General features: G+C 40.4%; 2 long non-coding RNA genes across 3 annotated transcripts; one reads left to right on the forward strand and one right to left on the reverse strand.

Annotated features, from left to right (window-relative positions):
* The first annotated feature begins 351 nt into the window (after nucleotides 1–351).
* LOC106961019 (uncharacterized) lies at nucleotides 352–7,981 on the forward strand. 2 transcript variants are annotated; one of them, XR_001427697.1, is made up of 7 exons: nucleotides 352–743; nucleotides 1,319–1,464; nucleotides 1,595–1,716; nucleotides 3,182–3,319; nucleotides 3,569–3,699; nucleotides 4,047–4,112; nucleotides 7,366–7,981. It is a non-coding gene; the product is annotated as an uncharacterized LOC106961019 (long non-coding RNA). The 2 variants fall into 2 exon arrangements; XR_001427698.1 differs by lacking the exon at nucleotides 352–743 and adding an exon at nucleotides 772–858.
* On the reverse strand, nucleotides 1,628–9,230 carry LOC106961020 (uncharacterized). The gene is made up of 4 exons (XR_001427699.1): nucleotides 9,081–9,230; nucleotides 3,999–4,097; nucleotides 3,159–3,255; nucleotides 1,628–1,711 (listed from the first exon to the last, which is right to left on the reverse strand). It is a non-coding gene; the product is annotated as an uncharacterized LOC106961020 (long non-coding RNA).
* Between the last annotated feature and the right edge of the window lie 1,421 nt (nucleotides 9,231–10,651).

Consider the following 10,651-nt stretch of genomic DNA (forward strand, 5'->3'; position numbering starts at 1 on the left):
CATTGTCTAAAAAAATGAGAATGATGCTCTGTCAGAGTGAAGAAAGAAAAAAGATAAATCCTCCTCTGCTGAGATGCTCCCAGCTTTCCCCCCTCCAACTGCCCCTCCAACACACACACGCGGGCGCACACACACACACGCACACACCCCGACTCCCCCTTTTCAGTGTGTACAGTGCATGAAATATCTGGGATACAAAAATAGCCGGCTTGGGTTTAGCGCTATGACAAAAACGTAGCTTTCCTTTTGTGTCAATTGAGACGAAGGCTCCGCACCAATGGGCTGCGGAGGAGGTGGCATATGCTAATGAGGGACAGATGTCCAATGATCGTGACCTTGAGGGAGCGGGCTATAAAGCGGGACACATCTGAGGGAGGTTTCACTGAGTAGCGGCCTTGCTGAGGTCAGCGCGCTGCGTCTTTGGCGCTGTGTGGACGCTTTGGGCTTTTTTCTTTCTTTTTTTTTTTGCGCGCAGATTGGCCGCACTTATAAGAAACTTCAGCAGAATACGCAGCCGTTTTAGATTTTTCTTTTAATCTTAGTCCATATATTTGCATGTATTTTTATAGCACAGTCTCATTTGGTGATGACAGAGATTAATTCAAAAAACAAACAAACAAACAAAAACGGCCAAGCAAGCAACGCGTTCCAGAAACCCAAGGCCCGAGCGCAAAGATTTGTTTTCCCAACCGAAAGGATTTCCACAAGTCGTCTCCACCTGATCTCTAATGTCGCGCTGTGAGGTGAAGGAGTTTGAGGGGTTGGGTGGGTGTGTGTGTGGGGGGGGGGGAAAGGGGGAGAAGCTGTGCCGCTTTTACGCACGGCTGAAGTGGAGCTGCTGGTGGCGCGCCTCCCACGGTGGGCCCCGTACAGGCAAGGCCTTGTTAGATTTGCACGGCATGTGTGTGGAAAAATGAGAGAGTTTGGGTCTGACATGAGCTTTTAGAGATTTGTGAAATTCGTCAATGTTCAAATGCAAACTTGAAATCTGATAACATGCAAAGAGATTAAAGAGAAGTAGGACAGAATTAGAAATCAAACTTCTGCTTGTTTTAAGGCAAAATACCATAATTGTGTGCATTTATATGATTTAAATATATCCGATTTATTTTTTTACATAGATTAACTTATTTTTATGATATAATAATAATTTTATTTCATTTCATGATGTTTTTATGCTGTAAAGCACTTTCAACTGCCTTGGTGCTGACTTATTTATTGAATCGTGGCATTAAATTAGAAGTAAACCTCTTAAACCATTAAATATATTTTCTAATGACAGTGGAAAATATAACAACACTCTGCTGTGATTTTTTAGGTTAAACAAGTCTGGAACCAGAGGAACTGATTGGATGAGCCTTCATCCTGGTCATCCTGGTCGTCTCTGCTCAGCTTCCTGTGTGATCGCTTCATTCGGTTCGCAGCAGAGGAAGTCTGAACGCGGAGCAGCTCAAGACGCTCCATGTGAGTGAAAACTGCCTCCATGTTTCCTTCAGAAGCAGGATTAAATAATAAGAGGTCAGGTGTGAGCTGGACTCAGGACGGGGTTACGGGTAAGGTAGGACAATAAATCTCATGCCACGTTCCTCCTCAGGCCTCCTCCCATCTCTGATCCCCACCGTTGTCATGGCGAATCCTAGCAAACCAAACCCGGACTCACAGAGACGATCAGTGCTCCGACCCTTGCAGTCGATTTCTGTCAGGATTTTCTCTGCAGTGAGTACAAACGTACACTTAAGTACCAGGCGTATGCATGGAAACACACACACACACACACACACACACACACACACACACACACACACACACACAGAACATGTACATGTGGAAACCACATCTACAGCAGCTTCTTCCATTTCTGTTTGATTTAGAAAGTGAAAAAATAAACCCAAGTGTTAAAGAGCTGACCTCATAAAGTCTCATAAAGTCAAGATTTTATCGTTTTCTATGTTTTTTGAGAGGATCTGCTCTGACTCCGTGTGTCAACCAGACCCGCCATAAGCCAACAGAACGGGATGCACAGAAAATGTAGATTAGAACGCTACATGTTATTTCTAGGATGAGATATTTATATTAATAGATAAAAAAAACATGGTGGTTGGTAGAACCAGACTGTATCAATATAAATATATCAGTGGAGCTGTGGTCCAGTGAATGTTTGTCTTTGCACATTTTCCTTTAAAATAAGTTTCTTTCTAACTTTTTTTGGCTTATTTTCGCTATTTTGAGACTCCCATTGTACTTCTGGTGGTCTTGTATTCGGTTTTCATGAAGCCGGTTGTATCAAACCTTTACACGCTAAACACAGAGAGCAAAGAAAAGAAGGACGCGGCCGGCCAGCTCTGTCCATTACATCGTGTGTTTCTGCAGTTTTTTTAAATGTTTGAATGTCATTTTATCCTTCAGAAATAATAATCCTTTTATTATCATCCCTCTTTCCGCTTGTATGTTTTTGTTTTTTGGCGGTTTTCTTTCATCGTTCATTTTTAAAACACCTCATTTTATAGATCGACATTCTTACATTGGAGCTTTTAATTTGTTCTCTCACGGCCTTCCTTTTTGTTCCTGCTTTTAATCAGAACTCCTTCAGATTAAAAATAATTCTGATTCTCGTCTTCATCTTACAGCAAAGCTTAGTAACTAAATTAGAGGAGCAATTTAAACCGCCTCAATTGGCAATTATTGGAAGATGGCAGAATAAAATGGAAATAATACAATGCAGTTTTTATTAAAGTGTTAAAATTTTAAATTTGAATGAAGTAGAGAAGCTTATCAGGACCAGATTAATAAAACAAGACATTTGCCATTCACAACATATTAAAAAAAAGGAAATAAAACAAAATATGATATTTTATACGATCCCTGAAAGGTGGCCATGTTGGGTGTCTATCAACCCAGCAGGTCGAACTGAACAAAAATCACTTTGTCTCAGCACTCTGTAACCTTCCCATAAAGATGTAATAGAAAATTGTTCCCTATAACATAAAAAGAGTTTTCTCATCTGGAGAACAATCAGAGATATCAAGTCTGGGTATTCCCCAAGCAAACCCACTTCTAGACCGCTATTGTTATCAGTATTTGAGTTTTTACATTTTATCCAGCATGAACTAACCCCCAAAATCTAGATAAAAAACAAATGAAACCTCATCTATTCTTACCTCCGTTTTTCTTTCTTTTCAAGGAGGACGTGGCAGACTGGCTTGTTGAAGTTCTTCGTGAAAGCAGCAGCGTCCACGTGAGTGACGGCCGCGGTCTCTGCACGTAACAGGAAGTCAGCCTGAAACCTCGAAGGAGAGGCGGCTAACGCGGGATCTTCACCGTGAGTTTATTTATATCGGAATTACCTGGCTAATAAATAGCAATGTAAATATGTTAAAGCTCCTTTTTTACGTGGTAAATTGTGATCTTTTTGAATCTACCTTTTCTGGTTCAAATCAATAATACACTGATCTGAGCTGCTCCAGCAGAACAGAAAAGTATCTATGGTCAAAATTAAAATGAACAAAATGAAGTTATTTTTATTTTTTATTTAAAAATGGATCCAATTCCAATTATTTTGCCTTTACAGGAACCAGATATTTCTGGAGGAATCAAAGGAAGTCAAAATGATCAGTTCCTCTCTCGCAGCGTCTGCCCCAAAGACCGGCAGATGGAAGAAGATCTGTGAAGGAGGAGTTCATTTTCTTTTACTTTGACAAGGTTAGCCTGATGCGTGTTACGCTTCAGTTTTTAGATGAACTTTACATCTCGTCAGTATTTTTGGGTTTAAGTGGGGAATCGTGAGCAGCAGTCGGATGGACCGGAGGCAGTTAAGACTTGCAGTGATGTTTAGGGCAATGATCACATGAACATCACTTTAAGTCTGTGCTGGCTCCGTTCCGAAACGTCCAGGATCCCAGTCGGTGGCCGACAAAAATAAGGATAACCCGGGGATTCAAATGATCTTGTTACAGTTTGTAAAGTTTTTTTTTCTTGCCTAAAGAAGATATTTTACTCACCTTGTTTCACTTTTGTTCATTTGCAATGATTTCTCTTTCTTCTTGCAGAAAAACAATTGGACTCAGCAGCCGTCCTCTCCGGGTGGCGACATCAGCCAGCTGCACACAGTCAAGGTGAGACGGTGTGTGAAGCTCAAATTCATACATCTGACATTCCCAATAAGTAACAGCTTAATCTACGACAATGGTAAACTTGAAACAAATGCAATTATAAAGCCTGAAATGTTGGCAGAGATCAGAACCTTTTCTGGATGAGACCGATTTCCATTTTCTTTGAGGTCTGAGAAGCCAAGACCAGTTTTGACTGATGCCAATATTTTTTCATCCAAGGAAAAATGAGGGAATTATAACATTACCGCAACTCATTCATCAACGTATATGTCTCTGTTAATAATAATGATAATATTACATTTTAAATTTTACTCAATTTTAATGAATTTCATGAAAAGGGTAAAAGTCAGATTTTCTAGGATCTCATTGGCAGATAATTGATGCATCTCCAATTTAAATAAGCAGCAAAATTTGCTAAAACGATATCCGAGTTCAATAAATAAATCATCAGTAAGGCATATTAACTAAAATAAATGTTAATATTTGTATTCTGACATATTTAGTTTTGCATTGCCAATTTTCAACAATCTCTGCAGAGAAAATAAGGTTTGAATCAGTTCAGTGTAATTTATTCGCAAAAAAGTTTAACTCTCCCCAGCAAACAAACAACAATGGACTAAATCTGAGTAAATAGCATTCTCACATTTGATTTAGAGGCTAAACGACTGACTTATCTTATCTATCTTATTTTTTTGTCCGTTTTGTTGTCAGAATTATTTCCTCATAGCTTTACAAATATCTTCAGGGTAACTTGACAGGGACCTTGAGGAGCTCCACAATACAAATTAAGATGACAGAGATGATAGACATGAATGTTTTCCCACCCTTTGATTTAAAATCTCTTGATCGCTGACGTTCCCATGCAGAGGAAAGTCCTTGACCCGCTGGCTCAGGGGCGGGATGCCCCCCTGCCCCCCGTTGCAGTTGTTTCCCTGAACAGGTTTAATAACACCGCGAAACACCACGAGCCCTCCGTGATACTCTACACCTTTGCATTCAGTCTCCCGCTGAAGAATGACCGGTATGCAAGGGCAATGTCATCGGCGTGTGTGAGGCATGTGCTTGCCCTTGTATGGTTACCCGGCGTGTGTGTGGCCCCGCCGTTAATAAGATCCCCCCTCTGCACCCTCCAGGTCCCATTCACACACGTTACGCTCGCAGGTTTCTGTCCATTCTTTTCCTCCGCTTTTCTAATTTAGACAATGCGGACGGTGTCCTCAGGGCCAGGTGGTGACATGTGTCAAGCAGCAGCTGCTTGGGGCCCTCCCTAAAAATACTAACCCCTCCCTGGATGCCCCGATGGCCCCTTTTGTCCACAGCGCCTGTATTTCTGAGCGGCCACATTGATGGGATGAGTGGTGGGTGACGGAGGATTAAAGCCGCCCGTCCGACAGAGGGCTTTGGTTCCTAAATAACCACAAACTCTCACCTTTGAGGGGCGAGCGGTGCAGAGCCATGTTAGAAATGCAATCAGCTCCCCAAGCGCGCACACACACACACACACACACACACACACACGCGCACACACACGCACACACACTCTCCAGCCCTCAATGTGAGGTTCTTGACCAATCTGCTTTGGGTTCCTATTTAGGAACTGTGAGAGCCCTTCCAGCAGGGACCAACTCAACCTGGCAACCCTGTTTGTCTTCACATAAAACCAGCTATGGATGTGTGACTTCATGTGTAGGATTAGATATGACGGAGCGGGTCGCAGCGGAGCGGGAGCCAAAAATCGGGCACCAAGGAGAAGGCAATAAATAAACGGGGAAGTCCCCGGATAAAAATTTCTCACCTCTTGCTCCCAGCTTCTTAAACCGAACATGAAATTACCTTAACAGCCTCATTAGAGATTACGAAACCGTTCTCACAGACACACCTGGTTTTAGTTGCAACCCCGGTCAGGCGGTTCCACAAACTCATCACTGGCATGGAAGGCATCTAATTGGGGATTTTTTTTTTTGTTACCGGTTCAAACCTTTTGCTGCGAGGGTCAGAATGGTCACTCGCAGGCTACAAAAATCTATTTTTAGAGTGGAAAACTAAAATCTTCTCGACAGTACAATATATTAAGCATGGAAGGTGTTAATAAAACATATAAAGTTGCCTAATTTTTGTACAGAATGAATCTGTAAACCATTGTTGATCTGAAACGTAAAGAAGATGTTGCGCTGTTGCCAAACTCACAGACAGGCATGTAACGTTCACATTTTTGCAGGCCGATTCTTTGCGTTTTTGGGCTCCAAAAATAGAAACAGAAAAATAAATGCCCCCCCGGTTGCCCTTCTACAACCTGTGTACTTTTAATTCGAATTGAGTTCAAGATCATTCTAAAAGCGTTACGTTTGCCTCCTGTAATCTTCATCCCATTGGAACGATCAGTGGGTTCAAGTTTCCATCGGACAGCCTTTGATTTTAGGAGGAGTTGAAGAATCTGGAGGTAATTTCTCTCCGTTATTCCACCAATTACCCACCGTAAGCTAAAGGGCCAACAGTAGGATGCCATCGCCACAATGCTTGACGATTTGAAGAGGGCCTGTTGGTTTGAAAGTCTCGCATTGACTTGTCATTGTATCAAGATAGTTGAATCTTTGACACCTCTGACCATAAAGTTGTTCTCCAGAAGGTTGATGTTTTTTTTTTTGGTCCTTCTTCATTTAATGTTAAATTTTCTGGCCAGTTTATAGTTAGCTTTAGCCTTGGAGATTCCGGGGCTCTTCTTGAACACCCAAAATAATTTCTTCTGAATTTTAACTTTACGAAGAAAAAAAAAAAAAAGTAAGTCACAGAAGTTGCAAGATGTACTTTAAGTCTATCCCAGGGGTGGGCAGGTCCAGGCCTGGAGGGCCTGAGATAGTTAGATGTATCTCAACTTCAACACACCTGAGTCAAATAATGAGGCCGTTAGCAGGACTCTGGAGAACCTGACTGCACTGAGGAGGTGATTCAGCTGTTGGATCCAGGACCAGGATTGCCCATCCCTGGTCTATCCTGATGAAATGTCATCTCAGATGCATCATTAACATCTCAAAATTCGTACAACAAAGTTTAATGCACTAAAACTTCAAAATTTAGAGGAACAAACATCCCAGTGGCCTCAGTAAATCTCCTTCTACGTTATTACCATTATATTAATGTATTTTTAATTTTAAGCAGACCTGAAAACTAAAAGAGCTCAAATTCCCTTCCACACTTGGTGCTAGAAAGTTTTATTTAAATCCTCCTTCAACTCTTATTTTTATTTCCTTATTTTCAGAAATTTTTGGACCTTCTGCTGTGTCTCCAAACAAAATAAAACCTAAACCGTCTGCTGACAACCGCTGCAACTGAGAACGAGCTAATCTCTCTGAAGGAGGAAGGAGGCGGAAAGCCAGAGGACGCTCCTGAGGTCGAGTGGAAAAAGCTGCAGGAGGCGGCAGGTCGTCCTGAGAGCCGCTAATCAACGCTAATACCTCAGCAGGAAGCAGCACGGTCCCAGAGAGGACGATAAGGAGATATCTAGGATAGGAACTGGATGGGTGTGTAGACTTTCATCATAGTGACTGAAAATTTAAATCAATTTGGCTGCTCCAACTGGAGACCCCTTTGTGGTGATGCAGAGAGACAGCATGCTAGCTTTTGAGTCTAAGGAACTGTGCAAGCATTTATTGTATAGTTTATCATTTGTCATGATAAATTTCTTAGAATAACTTTGATTTATTGTCATAATAAATTCTAATTATATGCAGTGTTACTTTTACCATTATTTGTTTTATGAGAGTAGCAATACATATCAATAAATTTCAAAATGTGATTAAATGTGGTTAGTGTGTGGTGTTAAATACAAATCACTTCTTTATGTGACTGGTGTCCTAAAGAAGCATTACAAACAACTTGTTTTTCCAAGTGCAGGATTTGTGTTTTTGACAATATGATAATAGCTTATCGTTATTATCAGAATAGTACCACCAAATATTGTGACAAAACTTTAATTCCATATCGCCCATCACTATAGCTCAGCATATGCTAAGTTAAAAGCTAACCGCAGTTTAGCTTTTGTTACAGGATTTGTTTTAGGCCCTCGTGGCCGAGACTCGAACCGGAACTGGAACCTGTGAAGGCTGCGTCATAAGACCTCCATTCACGGCTCTATCCCTCTGTCCAAATTAAGACAAATATTTTAGCCAAAAGCTTCATACTGGTTCGCCCTCCAAAGGAAAATAAAAATAAAAAATAAAAAAAACAAGCACGCAACCAAACAAAAAAACAGAAAGAGCAAATAAATAACTAAAAACCAGCAATTCCAGTGTGAGCCTTATGATGCTAAAGACACGGCTAGCTTCCTGTGTGCGCGGTGGCCCCTAGCAGCCAGCTCGGCAAACCGTCTACAACTCGGCTCATGACGCTTCAGAATGGAACTAAATGACCTTTGGAGGAATTTATTAAAATTAGCCAGCGGGCTTAGAACAAGAACTAAATTTAGACGAGCCTGGATGTAATCCTCTGTTGAAAATGAACTCGCACGGCACAGCCATCTCATGTGATGTCTCATGTGGTTCTGGGTGCCTGTGTACACCGCTGCTAATAAACATGTCCGCCTTGTGCATCTCAGTTTGTCCAGTGATGCAAGGCGTGGACGCCACGGCCAAGCATTTCATCACTGCAGACACACCCAAATTAAGACTGTAAAGCCACCGACTAGGAGGTTTTTTCGGGAAACAGGCCAGTAAACAAATGCTGAGGCTGAAGTTGAGTTTGTATTTTAAGGAACGTCTTTAATTTCTTAAATTCCCTCGGAGTATTTAAGGCGGAGACAGAAAAGAGAGGGCTTAAAACCCAGATGAAAGATGGATGTGTAGCTTCCTTCAGTATTGTGAGTGATTAACTACATCACATTAGCCACCTGTTGCTTTCTGCAATCACCAGGAGCTCGACCAAAGAATTAAGATGAGTTGGACAGCCTAACTCAAAAAATAAAATAAAGCTTAATACCTGAACCCCGAATCCAAAATGAGTTGAAAAGGAAGCTTCGTGGACGAAGAGCAGGACCAGAAGGCAGAGAACGAAGGAGGAAGTTCGAACCATCTCTTCCGATCAGTCATGAAGGACAGCAGTCATCTCCCAGACTCCAGCGTCTCTTTTCGGCTTTCTATTGCGTGCTGTTTGCAAAGTTACGCAGTAAAAATTTAAAAACAATAATTTGTTTTATTTAGCCTGTCAAAGAAAAAAATATGTGCAATTTTTTTCAAAATCATATTTTCACTTTTATTCATACAGAAATACGTAATTTACCAGCTAAATATTCAGTTTACAAAATAAATATTTTCAAATTAAGTACTTAGTTAAAAAGCAAAATATTTAGTTCCCAAACAAATTGGAGCCAAATGTTTAGTTTTAAGCTAAATATTTAATTTCCAAATAACCATTTATTTAGCTAATTAAATATTTTGATCCAAATATATTTTTAATATGAAAACCAAGTTTCTAAATATTTAGCTTGCCACCTAAATATTTAATTTCAAACTAAATATTTAATATTAAAGCTACATAATTTCCAAACTAAATCAGCTTGCTAACGTGGTGAAATGACTGAAAAATGGAACACCCCCATGTTTTTCTCCGACAGGATAAATAAGCTAAATTAAATTAATTGCTGTTAATTTTTGACTGTGTAACTTGACAAAAGGCACCACACAGCTTTCTAACAATACAGCCGTGCAGCTTTAAAGAGAAACGGCTAAAGCAAATGAGGTGGATTAGTACTAAGTGCTTCCCAAAAGCTGATGGTGTCATCCAACACCCGCTGTCCTGTGAAATAGTCGACTTTCTTTAATGAAAATCACTAAACTGTAGAGTAGAAGGAGAACTACATGTTTTTCAGAAGTTCTACAAATGACAATCTCAAAAGTGGGAAAAAAGCAAATGTATACAATGCCCTTTACTTTGACACTGAAAAAATAAAATCCACTGCACGAGTCACCTGATTAGCAAACTGGAGTTCCTCTGAGTAATTCAATCTACGCATAAATCCAGCTGTCCTGTGAAGGTCTCAGAAAACAAACAAAATCATGAAGATCAAGAAACAAAGCAGACGGGTAAGGGATGAAGGTGTGGTGAAATCTAAAGCAGTTTTTAAAACATCCAAAGTTTCAGACATCATACTGAACAATGTTTAATCTGTCTTCGGAAAGTGAAGACCGCAAATGGAAACCGAGAAAACGTCATCCACTAAGGCAGGGGTGTAAAAACCTTTTGCCATGTGGTACCAAAATTGTAGAGTGCAAATTTATTAGTTTGACAAGAAAATCAAGCAAATTAGCCTCAATGATGAAATGATTTTGCAGATTTATCAAAAGAATGGCCTCCAGTTTTCAAATTCTTTTGGGTTTATTATTCTTATTCTCTGTCATAAAAACAGAATTTGAGTCAGTTTCTTTCAATATGCTTGCTATATTGGGGTTAGTAAATTAGATAAATGCCAATTTGGGTGCAGCAACGTCAGCTCTTCAGTGAAAGCCTCTGGATGGACTTGGTTCTACTTATTAGATAAGTTTGGTCGTAAA

This window comes from Poecilia latipinna, unplaced genomic scaffold (genome assembly GCF_001443285.1).
Source record: "Poecilia latipinna isolate Pla-1442-1.1 unplaced genomic scaffold, P_latipinna-1.0 Scaffold1254, whole genome shotgun sequence".
NCBI lineage: Eukaryota > Metazoa > Chordata > Actinopteri > Cyprinodontiformes > Poeciliidae > Poecilia > Poecilia latipinna.